Source organism: Taudactylus pleione, unplaced genomic scaffold (assembly GCF_031769625.1).
Source record: "Taudactylus pleione unplaced genomic scaffold, aTauple2 ptg000885l, whole genome shotgun sequence".
NCBI classification, from domain to species: domain Eukaryota; kingdom Metazoa; phylum Chordata; class Amphibia; order Anura; family Myobatrachidae; genus Taudactylus; species Taudactylus pleione.
In genome coordinates this window covers 769,684-794,773 of record NW_028285286.1, presented here as the reverse complement: position 1 = coordinate 794,773, position 25,090 = coordinate 769,684, and the positions used below count along the sequence as shown (strand labels likewise).

The 25,090-nt window shown below is 45.5% G+C and overlaps 1 long non-coding RNA gene across 1 annotated transcript in view; it reads left to right on the top strand.

Moving 5' to 3' along the window:
- The window catches only part of LOC148474179 (uncharacterized), a 395,534-nt gene that overhangs the window by 232,787 nt on the left and 137,657 nt on the right, over positions 1-25,090 (top strand). Inside the window, exon 2 of the long non-coding RNA XR_015872910.1 lies at positions 1,195-1,285. This is a non-coding gene — a long non-coding RNA (uncharacterized LOC148474179). The remainder of the gene's footprint in view (positions 1-1,194; positions 1,286-25,090) is intronic.

Here is a 25,090-nt window from a genome sequence, read left to right as displayed (position 1 = left end):
TTAGGGCAGGATTAAGGGCTCCAACGAGTTCTGCGCCAACAGGTTCAGATGGCGTTAACCTGCCTCTGTGGCCATGTTTCTATATAATGTTTATAGTTCTCAGACTACAGCTATATTATCTCCTGCAATTTCCTCTGTGTGTTCCAGCAGCACTTTTCCATTCTTCAAATACCCAAGTAAAAGGTTGAACCATTTGCGATAGTGCACTGTCTGTGGCTTCGTATGCCCGGCACGTTGGCATTACATTTTAGTTGATTTATCTACTTATAAATTGCATTACTGTTGAAATCTTATTCTGTACGGCAGGAATCCTGTTAACATTATCAGCTTTTTCTTTTCTGGCTGCCCGTTTAGGTTTTGAATGTCGGTGTAGGAATAATTTACCATTTAAACAGTGGCCGGGGAAAGAGATTGGTCTATATGGTAGTTTCTGTACCTTAAGTGTATCAAACAATACTTTGTAGCTATAATGAAAGAGGAACATGATAAGCCTGGATTTGTGTGGGGTGTCCTGTTGTGCCCCCAGTCAACATCTTTGTCCTGACTCTCAATTGGTGTTCTGCAATTCATGGTGTTTTTAGGGGAAAGAAGTTGGGGGTCGACCTACAGTAGCACTTCACAAGCGCTATGCACAGCACCGGGGCATGTGGCGAGCCTCCACCATGATGTGACCACTCTCAAATTGTCCCAGCTAACTCCGCCGCAGTGTTAGGCGTTGGGTAGTGGACAGCGCATCTTTGCTAGACCCATAGTAAATCTAGATAGGTGGCCGTAGATTCCCAGGCAACCTGCTCAGAGTGAAGGGTAGAGATGGCCATTGACCATCTATGACTATAACCATCTATGGTCTTACACCAATGGTAAATAGTTTCACCCACAATGCTTATTTGGTGAACTTCATCTGTGGTCTCTGCATGTGCAACCAGTGACTGTCACCGACTTCCTCTGATGGCTCAAAACTATTGACCATCGATGGGTAATAGGAACTCTCAGGCCTGAGCTCACACGTGCATCCACAAGGATTTTCCGTGACCGGATGGAAATCCCGAATGTATCGGCAACCATGGCGAGTCCTTTCTATTGGCCACACTCAAGAACCAGAGCTTTAGAGAATAACACTGAACGTAGCACGACTTCTGTGCGGACAAGTGTAGCGACCGCTCTTCAATGTCTCATGTCTTGTTACACTTGCAGCACGCATTTGGAAAGAACAGGGACGTTTTGGTTGTACTGAAGCAGATTAGCCAACATCACTGCAGATGAAAACGTCACGACCACATCTCAGGTACGACAGCAATGAAACGTTTTTTTGTCATTTGGGATGTGTGTCATTTTCACGGGATACATTTACAGTGATATTATCGTGTTTTGTGGGCTGGAACTTTTTTATTACTGGATGCGGGTGAATACCACCTATCTTTTCACTAAGAAGTAGTTTCATCAACTGGTTATCTAGGAGTTAATGACATTTGTGCCCAAACGATGATATTGGTGAATATTTGATTCAATCTGGAAAATGGTGGCCTCCATTGCACGGAAGACCGTTCCACTCTAAGTGGTCTTTGCATATGAGCCTCCATGATCTCTCCAAGGGGTCTATGTACTAAGCATTGATAAGAGACAGAGTGAAAAGTGATAAGTCAGTGATAAGGTGCCAGCCAATCAGCTCCCAACTGTCATTTTTCAAACACAGCCTGTGAGATGACAGTTGGGAGCTGATTGGCTGGCACCTTATCACTGACTTATCACTTTTCACTCTGTCTCTTATTACTGCTTAGTACATAGACCCCCAAGTATTGCTTATATTTAGTGTAATTGCAAGCTTTAGCGCAATTTTATGTATTTCCACCTTTTGTCTGATCTTTTATGCAAACGTGTGTAGGGAATAGAATATTAGACTGCAATAAAAAGGTGCAGAGTAAATACAGGACATACGGAACACAGAAATAATCTGCAGAAAACATAAGTAAAAACAAATATAAAATGAAATAAATCAAAGAAGTTTTTATAGTGTAAAATACCAGATGGGCTGTGATTAAATCAGTATTATTCCTCTGGCTGGGTACAACACAAAGCACACTGATATACATAATTGCTTTGTAAAAAAGCTTTGAACAGACTAAATAGATTTTAGAAATAATAATAATATTAATTACAGTACATGAAATGATACAAAGGGATTGCAAATAATGGCTACTTTGTGAAACGTACAAGAGTGCTGCTTCTCTCTCACAATATGCAAGAAATTGAAGAACAATGGTTTACTCTACAGGAAACATATTATATCGGCTGTAGCAATAATTAGGTAAATTGCCAGATTGTATTTGGTACAATTGGTCTTTATTTGCCTTCAACATTCCAGTGATGTAAATATCATTACGCAGGATGCTGATAAGGGCCCCATAAATGTTAGATAAGTATTTTATGTATTACACAATAGTTGCAGTTTTGCTCCTTAGAAGCTACACAGGTCACATGACCTTTACTTACAGAGAAGCTCCGCCCCAAGCTTAAAAAGTAACGCTGCGATGTACGCTACTAGCTACTATGTGTGGCTTATTTCAGCTGTAATATTGTCAGTGGTCAGTAATGGGGTACTTTACATGTGCGCAGACATTAGTCGCTTGGGTCCCTGCCATAGATAGCTGCTTCAGTTGCCCCCATCCTGGACCCATACAAGGAATCCACATCCACAAACTCTATTTTCAAGTTTTAAATGTGGTGGTTATACTTATTGGGTTTGGTGAGTTTTGCATAACAATGTTTTTATGGGCGGAGTTCCCCTTAAACATAGTGACTCTGGAGGTCTTGCGATAAAATGTAGTCTTCATTCTAGCAAACTGAACCTGTCACATTCCGTGCAGTTCCTCTTTCCTGCCTGGGGTGTCGCTGTCTGCTCTGGTGCTTCTAGCACACTCAGCTGCTGCAACATGCTGCTGATATACAGACCAGTGTGTGCTAGAAGCACCAGAGAAAAGAGCAACACCCCAGGCAGGAAAGATGAACTGCACGGGTTGTGACAGGAGCAGGGTGCTAGAAGGAAGACGAAAATGGCAGATTGTGTTCTGGAAGCTCTTATACACTTTGGTCTATAACATATACATTGTGTGTTACTAAGCATGTTTGTTGTGAATTGTTATTGATGACTGCAGCATACCTGTTTACAATCAGTGATGGGCAGCACAGTGGTTAGTGTTGCTGCCTCACAGCACTGACCGTTTGATTCCCACCAGGGCCCTATATGTGTGGAGTATGTTTGTTCTCTCTGTGTTTGCATGTTTTCTTTTTCCCCAACTGCTCAACTCAGTTAGAGGAGAAGAGAATGGTGATGTAGTGGTTAGCATTGCTACTTCACAGCCCTGAGGTTATGAGTTCAATTCCTGACCAAGACACTGTCTGTGTGGAGTGTCTATGTTCTCCCCCTGAAAGTGGGTTTCCACCGGGTGCTCTGTTTTTCTCCCATAATCCAAAAACATAATGATTGGGTAATTGGCTTCTGACAAAAAAAATAAATAACCCTAGTGTGTGGGTCCATGTGATAGGTTATATAGAGTGTAAGCTCCACTGAAGCAGGGACTGATGTGAGTGACTGAAATACTCCCTGGAAAGTGCTACAGAATATGTGTGCGCTATATAAATCGCTGTTAAATAAACAAATGAATATTAATCACTGATTGCGTCGGGGAAATCTCCACAGCTGGCATACGGAACGCTCTTAAGCCCCGATAGCTGATTTGTGAAACTGAAGACTTATTTATACCATTTCCATACAAATATTACCTTTCCTGCATGAACCATGAGAGGGGAGATTGCTGCAGTTAAGCCGTCAAACTGTCAGGTGGCTTCATAAATCACAGTGTGATTGGGAGCTTCATACGTGGAATTATCTCCTGGAAACCGTATCTGTCAAACTTTTGTTACATACCTGTGTCTGCATAGCTTTTATATCTACTGACGCTTCTGCTTAGGAATCAAGGGGCATCTAATTAAAGCCTGAGGGAGAACTCAACCACGTGACAGGATATCACTGTACCAAATCCTCGTGAGCTTGTCCTCTGCTATCAAACACTGGAATCTATATGCACAACCAGCGCGTTTCATAACCAAATCCTGGGCCAAAAGCTACCCCTATGCAAATTGCAAATTTCGGGGGTGGCCTAGAGCAGGGCTTGACAAATTTTTCTGAAATCTAGGAGCCAGGAGAAAAGTGTAGGAGCCAGACCACCGTCCCCCCAAAAAAATTACAGGAGTGAGTAAGGAGCACAGCTCTGTGTGTTATACACACTATACTAGTCCACAAAATGGTCACAGTTGAATAGATACAGTAAAAAGGAGGCCCCCTCACTGCTCTGCACAGCTCCCCTGCTCCACCCCCCACCCTCCAGTAATAACGGACCACATTTCACATAAAATGGTGCCAGAAAGTATAACAAAACCCCCCTCCCCTCGTGGTCACACCACTATCCCTCTGAAGCTGCTCCACAATCCCTGGCCACGCATAAACCCTACTACCGGAGAGCTCTATGCAGCCGGAGATAGGAGACAGTAGACAGCTGGGACATACAGGAGGATCAGCGTAGACTGGGACAGACAGCAGGGATCAGAGCAGGCCAGGATGGAGAGGAGTCGTCAGTGCAGGCCGGGACGGACACAGGCACAGCAGTCACCGCAGGCAACACTCAGCACATGCACTCCTGTGCATGATATGAACACCGCAATACTATAGGCATGAAACTCCTGCTGGAGCTGATGAGGCTCTGCTTCCTCCCTCACTGCAAAATCTGGTAGCCATGACGACCTGGCCCCTGGGATTTGTCGAGCCCTGGCCTAGGGCAACAGGGTGTAAGTGGCACTTATTACACTGCTGCTTCTCCCTGCCAATGGTGGGCCTGGTATGTGCAACTTGGCTATGAGCTGCTGGGGGACTCCAGGACCAGCCCTGATCCAATTCTATTCTTTGCTGCTTACCACTTTTCGTGGCTGTTATGTGACCATATTTAGGATGTTGTGTTAATGCCATGAGATTTACAAATGTCAATATATCTGATAACAGCTCATCCCATATTTACCAATCTCTGAATTTGGAGACCCAAATTTTGGGGGGAGCTCTGCCAGACTTCAAAGAGATAAGGCTAGTCTCCCGGATACACTCGCTTACCCCAGAGAAGTGGGCAGTCCGATGCGATTCACAGTGAATTACCCCACGCCACTGCCAACACCATTGCTGTGAATTGCGGCATTGGGCAATGATGAGGGGATCCTCCACAGTACACCCCCCACCAGCGACTGCTCTCTGGCCCAGAAGCAATTCTTAGAATGTCAGCAGAATTCTGGTTCATACACTTCGATCACTGAATGTACCTGGTAAGAAAAGGTAAAGCTGCGAACACCTCTGTCTGTATTAAATCTTTATCCTGGGAGACCAAGAACTTTAAATGGGCTATTTAAAATATAAATATATATATATATATATCTATATCTATATATATATAGATATATATATATATATCTAAATATATATATATATATATATATATATATATATTATGAAATGGGCCTTTCTAATCCTCCGCTTAGTAGCTAACATTTATCAAGATATTTTGAACAATGAGCTGGATCCCACATAGTCTTACTAGATATTCCTGATCATTTTGATTTTAAAACATTACAGTAGTGTATTCTGTACCAGTTACATCTAAATAAAGTTAATTGGACAGAGGGCCTGATTCAGAGCCGCTCGTAAGCGGCCGCTCGTTCGCTCCGAGCGATGTTCGCACATCTGCGCGTGCGTATGGGTTTTAGTACGCATGCATGAACCAGTCAGTGCGGCCGAAAATCGTGTGATCGCAAAATAGCTAATGCCTTACTAATTTGAGTGACAGGAGGAGGCGTTTGTGGGTGGTAACAGGGGAAGGTGCTTGAAAACGGGGAGTGGAGATCCGAACGCAGGCGTGCTTAAAGGTCAAAACGGGCGTTTTAAGGGTGTGCATAATTATAATAGCAGCGTCATCGACCACGTCAGTTGGGTGTCTTTTAGCCAGAACTGCTCGCGTGATTGCGGTAGGAAAATGCAACCACATGAATAGCGAGCAGTTCATTCGCCTTTCGATGTACTCGATTACTCTAATAAATAGCGGAGATGACGTAGGATGCGAGCGGCCAGGGGGGCGTTTTTTACAAGAAAACGTCCGCATGTTTCGTTTGCTCGTTCAGACATAGAGGCGTCAACAGACCGCAAAGAGCGAACGGTCAATTTAAATAGCCAGCCCCTTTTTCTGGACGGGCGAGCTCTGAATCAGGCCCAGAATTTTGATCACTTCTCTTTATCTTCAAAAACATTTATAATTTTTCTGAGTAATAAATCACTGGTCATTTAGAGACACAAAAGTGTTTTCCATCTGCAGAGAGAGGAGGAGAATACAGGAGAGGTGCACTAATAGATGGATTGTGTTACCCGGTTTTACAGGATACAGGGCGATATTAGGGCCATTACTCCTGCCCTGTCATCTCAGGTTACCCATTAGTACAAAACCTAATCTGATAGTCCAACTTCAACATTTTTAGCATTACAGACTATTTAAAAAAAAAAAAAAACAACACCCATAATAATAAGTCTCTTTTTACCAACGAGGTGATATTAGCACTGGAACATATATATATTATTCTAATCTATACAGAGGAAAGACATAATGGGTGGAATTCAATTGTTTACGCGGTTTGGATCTCCCATCTAAAGTGACAGGAGATCGCGGGCCGCTATTCAATTGCTGCCATTTTTCGCGCCAATCGCGCCCAAAGTGGTCGGGTTTAGCCGCGTAAAGCAGCTACCCCGACCAAAGTGCTGGTCGCGACCGCGAAAAGTGATGTTTGGGCGCCCAAACAGGTCACTTTTTTCGCACATTTCATCTCTCACCCCCATGGGGCTGCGAGCTGAAATGGGGCGCTGACAGCTGATCGCGCCCGACAGGAGCAACAATTGAATAGCTCAGTCGGGCGCGATGGGGGCTGGAAACAATTGAATTCCGCCCACTGTATCCACATTTAGGCCTTTTGCCCACTACTGGCGGTAAATACATGCCTTTTTCATCGCTAGTACAATGTATATGAAAAGGGGTAAAATTGGGGATGTGCAAAAATAAGCTAATGCAACAGCGGCTGGGACTGAGACGCCCACATGAGCCATCGCAGCTGTGTACGCATACGCAGGATCGGACGCAGATCAGGCAAACATCGACCTTGAACGAGCCTATGGTCACTCAGAAAGCCAGCCGCAACTCAGACGCCTGAGACATGTTTCCTGCGTACGAGATCTCAGTCGGCGGCTGGTCCACGCCCCGAAAGTGGTTGCGTCGTGCCCGCGTTTTTAGCCCCGCACCCCGTTACTTCCCACAAAACGGCCCCTGCCTGCCAATTACTTACTAATAAATCTTCTGGGATAGTGTATTCGCAGTTCAATCGCCTAACCTGCGCACTACATCTGTGACGCATTCGCAGTCGTCCGATAATCGCTCAACTGCATGAAAATCCCCATACCATACAACTCTGCATCAGGGTCAGTCACAAAGCTCCCGTGTGACATTGGCCTTACGCATTATATAGGTGAATCGACACTGGCGGAACTTTGACACGTCCTTCCGTTCTAGAACCCAGCATTACTCAAGAACATCAGCTTCCACATTCAGTTTACATACTGTTATATCCGCATTCTGCTCAATGCTGTTTAATTATCAAGGAGTTTTTTTTTTTTTTGTTTAATGCCTTAATACCGGATCCTGTACATTATTAATAAGCCGGGGTCAATGAACCTTTCATATGAGGACGGTACTTTGTCAAATTATACACAACATATGACTAGCACATTTATAAATCCAAGCTGCTTGCGGATAAAGTCACCGATCATAATGAATTGGTTAGACAGTATTATCATCAATTTTCTGCAGGTACAATTGTGGGAAATCAGTCATTTCCATCAAATGCTTCTGTCAGCCTGTGTGGCGGAGTCATTTTTTACATTTAGTAGCTGCTGAAAAGAGCAAAACAAAGGACTTTGCCTCGTACCCCTCGTTCACCTACAGGTGGCGCATTTGAGCAGCAGAGAAACACAACACAGAGCCGAATAAACTGAGAGTATTCATAGATTTTTTTTTATTTTTTTATTATTATTATTATTATTATTATATATATATTTTTTTTTTTGCATTTTCTACCTAACTCAGTATCTTTTTTTTGCTGGGATTATGGAGATTAAATTGCTTGGCGTGTTTTAACTCAACATTACAACAATCTCTTAAGGCAACAAAAAAATAAATTCATGGAAATGAGTTATAGTTTTAGAAAAATAACTGTTTCTTCTGTGAGACAAGAATAAATAAAAATAATAATAATAATAATAATAATAATAGAAAATATGATTTGAGAAAATACCAGACTGGTAATGATGGACTTAACAAGTCGGTGTGCGCAATTAGTTTATTTGTAATATAATATGTTATTTTAATATCAGTGTCTCGTTCTGGCTGGTTTGTGTAATCAGATATTATTATTTTTTTTATACGGTTATTTAGGTCCAGAAAAATAAATTTATTGTAGTAGGCTCAACTTGGTTGCCACACTTGTTAATAATTAGGAACTATACTCAAGGGGTTGGGTGTTTTCCATATTGAATTAATAATTCCTCTCTGCTGTCCCAGTCTACAGGGTGCTCTGGGCCTGATTCAGAGCCGCTCGTAAGAGATGTTCGCACAACTGCGCATGCGTATGGGTCGTAATGCGCATGCGCCAACCATTCATTGCGGTCGGAAATCGAGCGCTCGCAAAATAGCGAGTGCCTGCTAATTTGAGTGACAGAATGAGGTGTTTGTGGGTGGTAACAGGGGAAGGTGCTTGAAAACGGGGAGTGGAGATCCGAACACAGGCGTACCTAACGGTCAAAACGGACGTTTAATGGGTGTGCATAATTAACAAAGCAGCGTCATCGACCACGTCACTTGGTTGTCTCTTAGCCTGAACTGTTCGCATGATTGCGGTAGGAAAATCCAACCACAAGCACTGCGAGCAGTTCAGACGCCTTTCGATGTACTCGATTAATCTAATAAATAGCGGCGATGATGTAGGATGCGAGCGGCCAGGGGGCGCCTTTACAAAATAGCGAGCGCATGTTTCGTTCGCTCGCTCAGACATAGAGGCATCAACAGACTGCAAAGAGCGAGCGCTCAATTTAAATAGCCGGCCCCTTTTTCTGAACGAGCGAGTGCAAATAGCGTCTGGCTCTGAATCAGGCCCTCTGTCCCTCCATTCCGGTCGGGATGGCGCTGCCCCGATTTGGCTGGAAGGTTCTGAGTTACGTCTGCATAGCAAAGCAGCGCTGAACCGATGCCGTATGCATTTTCCATTGCGTGTGCGGCATTAAGGGTTCTTTTAGGAGAAGGTAGAGGGACAGGGGAAGGGGCAGCGAAACGCAAGTTCTTGTCATGGTCCATGAGAAATGAAGTCCCAAGGGGGTCATAGAGAGGTTCTCAAAGTCATCGTACAACACCACCACAGTTGAGTTACAAAGACAAAAGGATAGGTCACGCAGTTAGCTGGATAAAGGTGTATATAAAATAAGTGTAACTAGTGAAATCGTTGAGACACATTGCCAGCAACGTCTGCTACCCTCTTCATAGAGGGGGGCGGCCTTTGCTGCAGTCCGGACGGAGGAGACTGTCCCGGCACCTTCGTAATGAATCTGGCAGGCATCGGGACCAATGCATGCGCACAAACACCGGTGGGACAGGTCGCGGCACATGCACATAAACTCCGGCTTCTAGGGACTGCATCGGCTGCAGCCCCTAGAAGCCGTGTAGGGCTGACGGTAAGGCCCGGGGAGTGGCTTCCTATTGGATGTGCCCTCTCTATTAATCGCAGCCCAGCCTGGCAGTCCCAGGAGAAAGCGCCACCCCCTGGGACCGCGTGTCCCGTGTGTGATTGGGAGGTGGTGCTTCCAATGGGAATCCATGCCGCTGCCAGCGAAGCCAGTGCACGGACATTGCTCATTGTTAGATTGCTAATTGCTTAGGGATTTCATACATTGCATTATTATGAATATTGCTCAAGTCAAAATAGGCGTCAGGACCCTAGTGATTTGATTGGCTGTAATCTCATTAATGTTGGTTAAGGCCAAAAAAATTAGATTTAGTTATGAGACCAGCGGGCGCAATGCCGCCAGTCTAAATCCCAACAGGGGAAACCCACAAGGGACTTAAGATAGATGTCAAAGTATTGACGCCTATCTTAATCCTGACGCAGAAACACAGAAGGATGCCAACCCGAACAAGGTAAGCCCGGGGCGCCTTTAGTATTAGCCGCAGGTGAGGGTGTTAGGTTTAGGTAGCATAGCACGGTTAACGTTAGGTTTTTTTGGGGGGAGGTTAGGGTTAGGCACCCCTAGGGGGGCACCCCTAGGAGGGAGGGTTAGAGTTAGGTACTTAGGGGGGAGGGTTAGGTTTAGGCACTAACGGTGAGGGTTAGGGTGTGGGGTGGGGAGGGTTAGAGCTAAGCTACAAGAAGGGAGGGTTAGAGAGAGAAGGGGGAAGGGTAAGTATACTTCCCCGACCCCTGTTGGGATATTACACATCGGGATGCTGCTGTATTTTGACAGGAGGCATGTCGACAGCCGACAGCACATACTGATTCCATAAAAATGACTACATGTAAGTGACAGATGCCATTACAAATAGATTTTTAAATGATAAGGTTGGCATTGAATTATAGGGGAAGCAATCGGGAAGCCGACTGCCTATATACCGGCAGGCGGCTTCCCGACTGTCTTATCCCGGCAAGGGTGAAATGCCGGGCGTCACATTTCCCCGACACCGGGAGACCGGCGCCCGGCATCACGATCGTAGTGATGCCGGGCAACGCGAGCGGACAGCCGCGGGGGGGAGGGTTAGGTTTAGGGCTCCCGGGGGGGACTTAGGGTTAGGCACCCCCCTGGGGGGGTTAGGGTTAGGCTAGGGGGAGGGAGGGTTAGGGTTAGGCACCCCCGGGGGGGGACTTAGGGTTAGGCACCCCCCCGGGGGACTTAGGTTTAGGCAGCAGGAAAGGGGGTGGTTAGGGTTAGGCACTTAGAGGGGGGATTAGGGTTAGGCACTTGGGGGGGAAGTTAGGGTTAGGCACCCCTAAGGAGGGTTAGGGTTAGGGGGGTTAGGTTAGTGGATACTTACCTATCCACGATCGGGATTTCCAGGGCTGTAGGGCTCCCGCTGCGTCGCACTCTGCTCCTGTCGGGCTGCCGCTGACGGGAATCGAACCATCATAGCCATTCCAATTATAGGGTATATACATTTATCTACGTTAGTACAGCTTAATTACACTTGCTCACTGCTTATTTTTATGTCATTGGGATTTGTGATACAGCAGATCTCTGGACGTTGTTTGCCAGTTAACATATTACGCTTTAGAAATACAGGTCAGCAATCGGCACACCATTTATACTATCGTATACTGTACATTCCAGGGCTGTTTATCATACACAACATAATAACATCATGCCCCAATGGTCATAAAAGCAAATCTGGCACCAAATAATCCCTGCTCCGTCCAAACTCCAAACCGTTAACTTTGGAAACCCAGTCACGCACATTTAGGAAATCTCTGCCCACTTCATTGTAAGCTCCACCCACTTTTAAGGTCCACCAAGCTGGGTCTGTCCCAGTGAAATTGGTACAGTTTGGAGTTGTAGCATCCTTAGAGCAGTTCCCAGCATACAAAGACTGAGAATGCAGAACTGCTGTAAATCTTATGGTCCCCGTAGCCCCTCACACAGATAATAAATGTGCTGCTTGTTCCTAAATATTTTAGGTACTTTCCATACATTAGCACCCCTCTTCCTTGGCTCCATAAAATGATTAACAAATAGATGGGCTCCTAAATATGCCCTGGCATGTCACTGAAAGGGGTGCGGTCAACCCGGGGAGGGCTGTGGATGCATCGCTCCGCCACTGTTATTTTATATCAAGTATATATAAATCAGTAACAAATAAAAGCTAAGCAAGAAGTGAACAAGCTAGGCCTCTGTCCTAAGCAATTCCAACATTAAATAAATAAAAGCCACATTTATCAGCAGCAACACATACCTCCCAACATTGGAAACCCCCATCCCGAGACTCTTCATGTGCACCAACGGGGTGTGGCCTTGTGTCCACTAGGCCATGCCTCCTGGTATATGAGTTTTGGGGGCATGGCCGTGTGTCACACCCAATTTCCCATCACACTGGGGGCAAGCCCAGCACTCCGACAGCTGCTAGGCAGCCCCCAGCCTCTCCCGGACAGTGCCGTGTCATCCATTGCAGCTGTGACAGAGTGCCCCCCACCCGCTGGATACTGCAGTTGGGACTGCCGGACATTGCCCAAAAAAGTGGGACTGTCCCGCTGGAATCACTAAAATTGGGACAGTTGGGAGGCATGAGAAATATTACGTTAATATCCCCTACTATATTAATATAATAGCTCTTACCAAACTCCCACATTGCATCAATAGTCCACCACTACATTAAGACTCACTACATAACATTAGTAGCCCACGCTATATTACATTAATACCTTCTCTCTTACGTTACTCCCACATTACATTAATACAACTGAAAAAGTGGTGGTATCCTGGTGCCCTTGCCAGGACTCAATGTAAGGGTAAAAGCTTAAACGGTGCACCTGTATTTTCTTTTTCCGGCATGTTACTGCAAGCCCCAGCATGGTAGCACAATCTTATTATGTTTAAAGTTAGGGTGTGCAGTCCAAGCCCCCACTTTTTCCCCTCTTCATATAATATACACTTGAAGGCTGAGACTCCTTTTGCTTGCTATTAGCTACTCTCCCAGCTGCCCTTAGGTGATTTTAATCTGCACAAGTTCCCTGCATTGCTGTCTACATATTAGAATGAGCACTATTATATGTAAGACCTAGATAATGTACATTGATATAATGTGTCAGTATTAGGGATTGTTAGGGACACACCTGATGACGTGGTAGGCGGGCATGCATTTTTGGCCAAACATATGCTAAGAACCTCATTTATACTCCATGTTAATTCAATTGTAGAGTTTATCATAATTGTTTTGACTATCAGTATTCTTAGTGCTTAGAGTGTGAATCTGCATTTTATTTTTCCTGCGTGGCACTACAAGTCTCAGCATGGTAGCACCTCTGATTCTGTTTGAAATGAAGGTGTGCAGCAATCCAAGATTTCATTCTTCCTTTGTCTTATCCCAGTTGGAAATATAGGTTCCCTCAGACCCAACTACTTTACCTAAATCATTCCATGACCAAGCAGTACCCCTGTGTTTTGGAAATTCAAACAGAATCTCATTAATGCACAAGTGGTGGTCACGTAAAGTGTAACACAGCTTTGATCACCTTTATACGAATGATGTAAATGCTACAATCTCATAAGAAATCTAGAAACACTGTGCTATCAGCATACAGTGACCATTCCTAATTTATTTGAGGGATGCTACAGTTCATCCAGTATGGATCCTCACTTGTGGTCAGTCCAATCGCACTGGAGAAACATACTCCACCCACATCACGAGAGACCACGCAGCGAAGATTGGAGAGTTCTCCAGCAGTCAACGAGGCATAAGGAAACTATGACCTAAATAATACCATGGGCTGTACTGTCCTGGTTCTTCTAGTGAGACTGATATAACCTTTGTCTTATAGTTTTATGATCAAGGCGCAAGAAGTGAGGAGAGTAGAAGGGTGACTGTCTCCAGACAGACGAGGATGGCTCTTGAGTGTTGGCCAAGCACGATGAGCACTGCCGCCTTATTGTATGGAGCATGACGTCTGTGATAGATGATTTTAAACAACAAAGCTCAGCCACTGAGACAAAATTAGTGTTGTTTTAATTACCAGTGTCTGTAATGTTACCCATCCATTACTGTCTCACAATACACTGTCAACGGGGAGAGCGGAGAGAGACGGGGGAAGAAGAGATCATCTTTTCCTGCCATGTGACATCTCTTCAGCAGACATTGCTCTGTCTACATCTGTAATGCAGAGTGTAAAATCCATACACTTCTCACTCCGGTGCTTTGTCATTATATTGCTGCCGCCATCTTTCTGCAAAAGGGATTAACTGAAGGATTTCTCTACAGCTTTTACATGAAGGCTGGAATACACACTGGGGACGATTATAAAAGCTGATGCAAAGGGAAACAAATAGAAAGGGGGCTGTGCTCTCAGCGACCATTCTGATTCTGATATTTTTATAGAGCAATTTGGAAAATCAAACACCTGATTGCATGGTGCGGCCAAAACCCACCTCTTTCATTTTGCACCAGGTTTCCTAAACGGCCCCCAACATTTCATCAAAACTTAATAAAAGCATCTTAAGACCCAATACCCACTGACATCAATGTGGTGCCTGGTGCTTATGCCTCCCCCCCCCAGTACCCACTGACATCAGTGTGGTACCGGGTGCAAATGTCCCCTGTACCTACTGACATCAAAGTGGTGTCTGGTGCTAATGTCCCCCCTGTACCCACTGACCTCAATGTGGTGCCTGGTGCTAATGTCCCCTGTACCTACTGACATCAATGTGGTGCCTGGTGCTAATGTCCCCCCTGTACCTACTGACATCAATGTGGTGCCTAGTGCTAATGTCCCCCCTGTACCCACTGACCTCAATGTGGTGTCTGGTGCTAACCACTCCCCCGTACCCTATCCACTAACATCAATGTGGTGCCTGCTGCCAACGCTCCTCCCCGTACCCTACCCACTAACATCAATGTGGTGCCTGCTGCCAACGCTCCGCCCCGTACCCTACCCACTAACATCAATGTGGTGCCTGCTGCCAATGCTCCTCCCCGTACCCTACCCACTGACATCAATGTGGTGCCTGGTGCTAACGCTCCTCCCCCGTACACTACCCACTAACATCAATGTAAGCACAAGGCTCACATAGCACTTTGGAGAGCACTGTATTGGGCATCTCTTCTCCAGGTGTGATGTTGGCTATAAATAACCAACACGATTCACGAGAGAAGCAGCCAGCGGCCTCCTCCAACATTGCCCATGTTTGGCAGTAGGAAGATGCCAAAGCTCTGTGGTACCAGGCAGCCCTATTCATGATGGACATCTTACACCCCTGCCCAACAAAGCCCGATAAAGGTTCTGCAATAACCCTAAAATATCCTATCTATAGCCTGGAAACAAGAACCCTGGAGAGAACATTGTTACTACCACATCATCTTTTTGTCTAATGCAATTAGTTCTGTTATTCAACAAGATTTAATTTTAGTTGGTAGAAAAGATCAATATTTTAGTGTGTACTAAAGAATGGGTGCATACAGTATATCTATATAGTAACTGGCTATGCCATGTCCCCACTCTGAGATCCACATGCCCGGTGTGAATGCACCGCACACTAACGGCTCCCGCCATAGGTGACCGAGAGAAGGGAATCGGGATTGCCGTAAAGTGCGACTGGGATAAGTGTAGGGGTGGGAAGAAACCGTGACTCAGGGGAGAGATTTAGCAAAGCTTGAAGAGAGATAAAGTACCAACCAATCAGCTTCTAACTGTCATTTTTCAAAAACAACCTGTAATATGACAGCTAGCAGCTGATTGGTTGGTACTTTATCGCTCTCCAAGCTTAGGGTTAGTCATGCATATCTCTGTTTGTAACGTGCCAAGCATCACATAACATGTTTTGTAGCTATACATACAGGACATTAGAGAGGACAGGAATATTACAAGGAGCATGCACAAAGCAATAGCGCTGCATTCTGTATGTTTGACCAGAGTTAAAAGTGGAGTTTTCATTCATTAATTATCTGCCTAAATTCATGATATGAGCCCAGGCGTAACTACATTATTTTGCTGAAAAAGTAACAGAAAACTAATGACGATTACATCAGTCAGGATGTTATCTACGTCTTGTGCAAAGTATTACAGCTCTATACAGCCCCCAGTGTAATGATCAAAGCCAGACCCTCCGCTCCGGGCGTGTTGCTGAACCCAGTAAGGGGGGTGGAAGAGCTGAAAACATGTAATAAATTGTAGCAATAAATAATTTGTTTATGCAGATTGATAATCAGAGAAAGCTAATTAGTATTAAATAAATTTTTCATCAGTTTATGGTATATTCCCTTTAAGTTCAGATCCCACTTCTGTCTATAGAACAAATGGATTTAATTAAGGTTAAATAGATATTTTTATTTGTCATGAATATTGTATACTCATTAGTAAAATATGGTCAGAATAAGTTTTCATAGTGAAATCTCTTGAGGTCAAGAGCTGCGTCCTTTTACATAATTATTCACTATAAAACATTGTTCCCAGTATCGGTGGTGTTTCATGAGCTCATCCCATCCTCAGTCTGTTTATGGCTCGTCCACAGGGCCAGCAACAGAAATCTTGGGGCCCATCACAATCATGTTTTTGGGGCCCCCTATGCCCTCCAAGTAGGTACATGCAGATCGGCCATTGGCTCATCCCCAACTGTCTCTCCAAACCTTATCCCCCAGTGTCTCTCCAGCCTCATCCTCGCCTGTGTTGCACCAGCCTCAATCCTCATCTCCAGCCTTATTCTTGCCTGTGTCGGTTCAGCACCATCCATGTATCTCCAGCCTCTTCCCCCCCTAAGTGTCTCCAATGCTAGCCATCTACTCATCTACCCTGTGTCTCTCAGCATCATTATCCCCCCCACCCATGTCTCTCAGCTTCATCTCCCCCACCCTGTGTCTCTCAGCCTCACCCCAGCCCTCTGTGTCTCTAATACCCCTTTTACACCAGAGCAAAAACCTGGGTTTTTGCTGGTTCTACCCAGGTCACAGATCAGTGTAAAAGGGTCCCTGAAAAATAACCCAGGTCAAGTGACCCAGCAATCCAACCCAGGTAGCTACCAGGGTTGGACCCAGGATGGACCCGGGTAATGGTGCAGTGTAAACGGTGCAACCCGAGTTATCTGACCTGGGTCATGCCTGAAATTAGCTGATTGGTGGTTGTGGAGCATTCACCTCCCACTTTTTATGACCTCACAGGTTTAGCAGGGCAGACCTGAGTTCAGTGTGAACAGGGCTGACCTGGGAGTAACCCAGATCAAAGTTGCAGTGTAAATGGGTCTGACCAGGGTTGGAACCATGTCCAAAAACCCAGGTCGGACCTGGGTTTTTGGTGGAAAAGAGGTATAAGCCTCATCCCACCCCATCTCTCACAGCCCGTGTCTTCATCTCCAGCCCCCTCCCCGCCTTCCCCGTCCACGTGCGCTGCGCCGGCACCAATAGGGGCTGTGACAGACCTCCTTCTCTCACACTGACTGTGGATGACGCAAGAGGGACACATGAGCTGGGCTCTCAAGATTCCCGAGGGGCCGGGGCCCCTTAGAATTGTTGTAGTTTGATAAAATCTGCTGCCAAATTGTTCAGCGACTTAAAAAATCTGGGGGAAATTTTTGAAGTGCAAATCAATGCCGTTTATGTTATGGGGACTGTTAATGTAATGCAGCTGTGATGTTACTTGGAAGCTTCTACAGAAGAGTAGTTCTTCAATGGTCTTTGATACATGTTTTACTTTAATAGCTCATCTTAAATTGTTTTAGCTCACCAAATGAATGAGATTGTGTTAAAAGTTAGTGTCAATACTTGGCCTGTATAGCATCTAATTTAGTCTGTAGCTGTCATAACTTTCCTGTGCAAGCAACCTGTGATTGTCGAAGTTTAGCCAAACCAATACCATTATAAAAGGGAGGTTAGCTTGGCATCGTCATGGTGACTCAAAGTCCCAATAATTATCTTCGGGCACAATGTCATTAACAGCAGCCAAGAGCTTGATGGGGCCAGTATGGGTTGGCTAAAGCATGCTGTGGCTGAATTGGCTCTGTATCTACAGAACGGTCAGCACTTGACCGTTGTACTGAACCTGTAAATTGTTCATTTTGATGAGATAGTGCCTAAGTTAAAACTGTTAACCGGAGTTTCAATTAATGACCATGGCTCCAACGGTTAGTCCTTATTTGTGAAGTGTATCATGAGTGTTGCCACACTGTGGAAGCTCCAGAACCAAGCGTGCGCCAAGACGTGCTGTGCAGACTCATACCCATTCCAAGCACATCTCTATGAAAGGGCATAACGGGGTGGTCTCAAGTAGGCAAAGTTTAATGAGGACGTGTTGACGGAACTGCGGGCTAAGATGGAAGCCTAAATACGCCTGCTTTAAGATGGATCGATGCCCTAAATATAGGCCGGGGAAAGTGCGCCCTGATGATAGCTACTATCCAACTATGGGCAGTGGGCGGGTGCGCTGCAGATATGTGTAACACGCCACATATGGTTGAAACGGTACATTGATTTTCCCTTTGCGCGGAAAACGGGATCATCTGCAGCCAAGTTGTGTTCAACTCTGCGGTGACCCCTTTGTTTCATGTGTCCGGGAGCCAAAAGTAGATTCCAAGCTATGGAAGGCAGATACACAATGCAATATTAGGATAAATTGGGTAGCCCTGTGGCCTCACGGCACTGGGAGGGGGTTCGATTCTGACCAGAGCCCTGTCTGTGTACAGCTTGTATGTTCTCTCTGTGTCCTCTGGGTTATTCGGTTTCCTTTCATGATTAAAAGACATACTTGTAGATTACCTGCTGCCATCTACTAGTGAGGAGCACAAAAAATACACTGAACGTGGAGCAAGTGATGTCATCAATGAACCGTTGCTCCCTGCCTGCTTCCAGTTATCCTCTGTCATCACTTCCTGCCTTCCATGGTAGACACATGGCCGGTGTACAAATCCATCTTACTGGCAGAGCATTTATGTTTGGTGTGCGCTCCCTCAGCTCAGACGTGGGATAATATTCTATGTATTCTATGAAGAGCGTGCTGTAATCGCCGCTGATGATTCTGGTGCCAGGCAGACTGTACACCTTTAAGTGCTAGCCGGAGGTCAGTGTAATAACCAGAAAATGGAACTTTGCCTGACATTCTTAAGCTCAGTTTACACTCCCTGAGCTGTGGTTTTTGTCAGTCACAAATAGCATTATGACAGTAACAGCAAAGTGGATTCTTCATTTTCGAAAGATCCATTAGCTTTGATGGGCTGTTCTTCATACATTAGTAAGTGTGTACACAGCCGAGGCATTCTTCAGTCTTTGGCCTTGCGAGAGATGAGAGATAGGAGCAGCTTTTTGAAAATTCGCCGGTATGGGCCGTGCTACAAATGAGCAAGCAGAGAGCAATCCACTTAATAGATTAGAGTAATTATCCAATCTTTGGCTAGTTTGTATTGGCAAACTATAAATACAGTTCGCATTAGAACAAGGTGCTTGCAGAATGTACATGAAAGGTCAGTGTAATTTGCAAGTCACTAGTCATTAGAATATGCTAAAAACCTATCGCTCGAGGGCTCAGACTTTAATGATGAATACATTGATTATTAAGTAGCAGGCGCACACACACACAAAAAAAATGTAACAACTGTATTGCAATGATAGGTGGCTTTATTTTAGGAAAGGATCAAGCAAGCGCCAAGATGCATGTATTGAAATTTCTAATTGCAGCAAATTCCTTAGAAGAGCCTGGCACATATTAAAGGGGGTGGGGGGGGAGACACGAGCCATGTTTGTGATAAGATTATTAATAAATCTCTGGGAAGTCTAAGACTCCTGGCAGTAACGCTGCTACAGCATACTCCATCTTGCCCGCGCTTTACAATTTAAGATCGGTCACAATCAATGTAAATTACGACTGATCCCCGGCAGATGTAGTGTTCCTCTAGGTTTCCTTTCATAAATCTCCTGTTCCTTATATGCAAATTAGACTCTATTTTAAAATGATAATTTCTCACCCAGTGATCACATTCATTTGTGAAACAGTGATTATTCACAGCTATAGGGGAGGTGGGGGGTTTATATGTGTCACTTAAGCAGAAGCCAGTTTAGCGTAGGCATAAAGTTGGGGGGGGGGTGTTTGTGAGGCGCTGTGGGGGAAGTACATGATGCCAGCTGCAGCACGGAGTCAGATTTAGTCATTTTATTGCAGATTTTTCTGGTCACTGTAACAAATGACAGATCAGCTCTTGTTTAAGGTTCCAGTCACTATTAACCCAGCAAATAAAATTACTTTGAATGTACAATATTAGAGATGCTTGAAGGTGCAGCCTGAGTGATACTGTGCACTGATCACAGTAGTCTCATTAGTAGGCTGCTCCATGCCAGGCAGTTGGGCATTGTCATGTACATCCTGCTGTGGCAATTGAAAGGTGGCAGGCAGGACGGTAGTAACTAGGGTCAGTGTGTTCCAGCAGTCTGTAATAAATGGCACCCAGTCCTAATGCCATGGTATACCTAGAACATGGCACATGTATGCACTTTCTTTCATGCAGAGAAGAGTTTGATGCCACACTCTTCCTGTGCCAGTGTGGCAGAAGCCTTTCATAACCTCTCCATGCTATTGTTAAGGTTTAGATCAGGGGTAGGCAACCTTTTGCCATTAGCGTGACGGCACAAATCTAGTTAACTTTAGTGTGCCAATTCTAATTTTATATATCAGGCCCCTCAATGTGCCCCTTACATGCCAACATATATGCTCCCATATGACCTTTATATGCCAACAGACTCCACCACGTGCCCTTTACGTACCATCAGACCCCAACATGCATCTTACATGCTGTCAGATAACCTCCATATACCTTTTTTTATGCCATTATACCTTTCCACGTTCCCCTTTTTTGCCATCAGGCTCCTTCTCATGCCCCTTATATGCGATCAGAAACCCCCCATGCACCTTACATGCCATCACATGTCCCATATTCCCTTTATATGCCATCAGACTCATCCACGTGCCCCTCATATGCCATTAGACTCCCTCACATACCCCTTATATGCCATCAGATACCCTTCATGCCCCTTATGCCATCAGACCCCCCACATGCACCTTACATATCTCCCATATTCTGTTTATATGCCTTCAGCATCTGCCACATGCCCCTTGTTTGCTGTCAGACCCTCCCACCCCATTTAACCTTTGCCATTGGTGCACATGCAGAGAGGTGGGAGAGCACAACTTCCTATCCCCCGACCCTCTCTAAAATCTACTGCCGGTGATCACTCCGCATTGTGCAGATGAGGTCACGTGACTTGTCACCATCCCCGATCACCTGCATAACGCATGACCCGTTCACTGCAGCCCGGCTTCTGCTCCCAAATAGGAGACAGATTTAAGACAATAATTAGCTTATTTGGTAAGGATCAAGCAGAATCCAAAGTTTGGCATGCCACTTACACCTGTTCTGTGTGCCTGAGGTTACCGACCCCTGGTGCTGATTATCAGATTGGTCGCATGTTGGCTTAGTTCCCCTATTGCGGTCTTACTTAAACATCGACATGCAGGAGCTGGCATATTTAAAACACTTTGTGCTGCTGTGAACAATCTAATGCTCTGGTTAGTCCTTTCCTACCCACTCCCTCTTCTACACATCCACATACCTTCCATGGAATCGGCATGATATACCGCCGGACCCATGCCCGGCGGTTGGAATCCTGACAGTGGCATCCCGGCAGAGGAGGAAATCCCGATCCTCCAAGGTAAGTATTGTCTAACGTAATTCTACCCCCTAACCCTCCCTCAGGGGTGCCTAATCCCCCCTATAAGTGCTTAAACCTAACCCCCCTTCCCCGCCGCCTAAACTAAGTCCCCAGGGGGGGTGCCTAACCCCAAGACCCTCCTGGGTGAGCCTAATGCTAACCCCCCTTCCCCTAGCCTAAACCTAACCTCCCGGGGGGTGCCTAACCCTAAGTCCCCCCCCCGGGAACCCTAAACCTAACCCCCCCTCCCCCCGTAGCTATCCACGCTCGGCGTCCCTTCGAGCGGGATGCCAGGCGCCGGTCTCCCGTGTTGGTATAATGACAGGCGCATAGATTAAGATGCCTGTCACTTAACCTTCGCCGGGATTAAGCAGTCGGGAAGCCGGCTGTCGGGATTAGGTCCGCCAGTTTCCTGACTGCATACCCCTTCCCATCAGGGCTCTGTTCCACCATCACAAAAGTGGTCAGTAACTCCCACTCACTGCTGTTCTGCATACAGTGGCAGTGCCCCCATTGTGATGCAACCATGCCCGATTTCCAAATCTGCCATTTTGGGAGTTATGCTGCTGCATTCATGTATAAGAAGTTTATGGGTACTCTGTAGGTGCTCTGATCCTAGCCAAAAGACTATAAAACCATCACTACATGCACCAGTTCTGAGCGCGATAATTAGTGGTTCAATAACTTGTAATATATAGTGTACTGTACGTAAGCTGTTGGTTTACCAGGCTGTCTAGCTGATTGGTTTGCTTCCCCTATTCCTGCAGAAATACTTGTGCAAGTTTTAATGACCAGGGAATTCTTTGCAGACAAGCAGCTGATACATTTCTAGTGGATACATTGTATCTGTCTTCTTGTCTCCAGCACAAATCATCTGTGTGCAAAACTGACAGAAACGTACAACAGGTGTTCGTCAGTCGCAGAATTATGTGCACAATTCTGGCGGGCTGGACAGAGTCATCCCTAGTTCATGAAAATAATTTGTTTCATCACAATCAGGAAGATTGCCAGAAGGAGACAGTGGCATTGACCTGTGCAGACTATAAGAGAGTAATGTAAACACAGAACATCTTCATACAGTATATGTTGTTACCGCACCCATTTAAGTTTTCTGACCATTTTTTTTATTTTTAACATTGATTAAACTTTGTCTTTTAAAACTTGTATCAAACCATTCGGCCAAAGCAGAATTCCACCAAGCTTATATTACAGCGTAGGACCCCTCCCAGCTAGCAGGATAACGATTATACAGCGCACACAACTCACACTCGATTACTTACCCCATTGGTGGTTCGTGAGCACACCGGGAAATTTATTTAGCTGTTTTCACCCCGTCAGCCGTCTGGTCTGCATGTAGGTCGGCCTTCGGCCTCCCCGATACCTGGACATGGGTTACATAAGTCACCTAGGCAAATAATGGGTGAAAGAGGCTCCTTTAGTAAACATATAAACACGGCATACAATAATAGTAAATGTAACAGTAGCAGTGGGCTCACTATATAGTACAAATTACACACTACTGTACCTCACTGCGGTGTTGTCTCTGTCACTTCCACACACTCCTCTACCTACATGGAAGGGACTGAGGCCCTGATTCAGAGACAGACGCTCTGAAAGAGCGCTCGCTCTGAATCTGGGCGTTTTTTGTTTTTTTTTGTTCGGCCTCCTGGCCGCTCGCATAGCTGTGGGTGACCACCCACAGCTATAGCGAGTGGCCAGGATGATGGTCGCGATGGTCAAGACCATCGCGACCATCGGGCTTGCAACGAGACCCTTGTGGTAGGGTCTCGTGGCCGCAAGCCCCAGAGAGCTTCTGGCTCTAATAGAGCCGGAAGCTCTCCCACTGACGTCACTGGTGATGTCAGTGGGGCCGCCCCCAAATGGCAGGCGTTTCTTCGGGAACGCCTCCATTTGGCCAGCCACCCCCCCTGCCCACCTACCAAACGGGGCGAGCTGTCAATCACCATCGACAGCTCGCCCCCTTCGGTGCGAGACTTGGAGCAACGGAGCACTCGACGCTAGCTGGGTCTCGCGCAAGTGCACGATGGAGCCGGCTCCATCATGCGCATGCCCAGTGGGCAAACATCGACTCGGTTGCGCATGCTCAGCGCTTGCGACCGGGTCTGAATCAGGCCCTGAGCTCAGTTTTTTCAGGTTCATAAAGTAACAAAAAATCTACAGAAACTTCAATATCACTTAGTCATGATCCTGGACCAGTTCAATAGGAGTAGTGACACCTTGTCAGCATTTTCTGCACTCTGTCTGTGTCTTTTGTAAACCCTTCTCACTTTCTCACTTGCATTGTGTGGCTCCAGCATGTCTGCTAAATCAGGGGTGTAGATTGATATGTCTACATTAAGAATTTAGACACTAGGTCGACACCAGAAGGTCGACATGGTTCAAAGCTTGACAGGTAATTGGTAGACAGTGACTTAGGTTGACAGGGTTAAAAGGTTGTCATTCAATTGATCAACACATAAAAGGTTGACACATGTTTTTTTCTTATTGCAGCCTAAACCTACAACAAACCCTAAAAAGCATGAAAAACCATGCGTCGACCATTTGAATATTGGCCTTTTAACCCTGTCAGCCTAAGTCACTGTCCACCAGTTACCACTTGACCTACTGTCGACCTTCTGGCATCGACCTTTTGACTTCTTAATGTAGGCCTACCCTCTGGATACCTAAATCAGAATGTGACTCGATGCTGACTGCGTATAGATGCAACGGCCAGGGACCTGCTCCCCCAGTACCCTAACAAAAGTCCCAATGCATCTAGTCTTTGATCTTTGGTGATTCTGTCGCACAAAATAACTGTTCAATCCATGCCTTAGGTAGTCCATTCAGCGCACTCACCTGATGAGGGCCATCTTGCTACTTGAGAGGAGGAGTTCCTTAATGACAGGAGGATGTCATATGCCCCTGGCCACATACAGGAGAGAAGTAGCAAGGAGATGTCATCTCGTACCTGCAGCTGTATCTGTACCTGTATGTGATGTCATAGGAGAACCGCTAGACCCGAGGATATACCACATCTAGAATTTGGTCTGTCTATTATAAAGCACAGAAGCAGCATCTCGTCTGCACTCACCTAGAACAATTCAAAGAGAAGTCTGCTGTGTAGCTACTGTATTTCCTAGTGCTCTATATCAATACAGTCCTATTCGTTTTCATATAATGCAGTTTATGATCAGCTAACCAACCATGTGAAGGATTATTGGCATATGGGTAGTTCCGACACATTTACATTAGATTGAATACAAATCTTAATAAAATCAATGCTTTGCTGTGCTATGCCTATAGCTTTGCATTGGTTATGTTGATGATATCTATATGTCTTCTTAATCTCTCTTTATTCAAGTGTTTGTGGTGGGGACAGCACTCCCCCCTACTCCTGTCAATGCATCCACGTGGGGTACAGTTTGCACGTACTATATATTTTAGGCCCCTATAGTGCCATTAATGAAGCCAACACCCAGAAGTCGCTTTCTGTGTGTTAAGATTAAGGCCATAGCTCATTTGTGGCCTTTTCATTG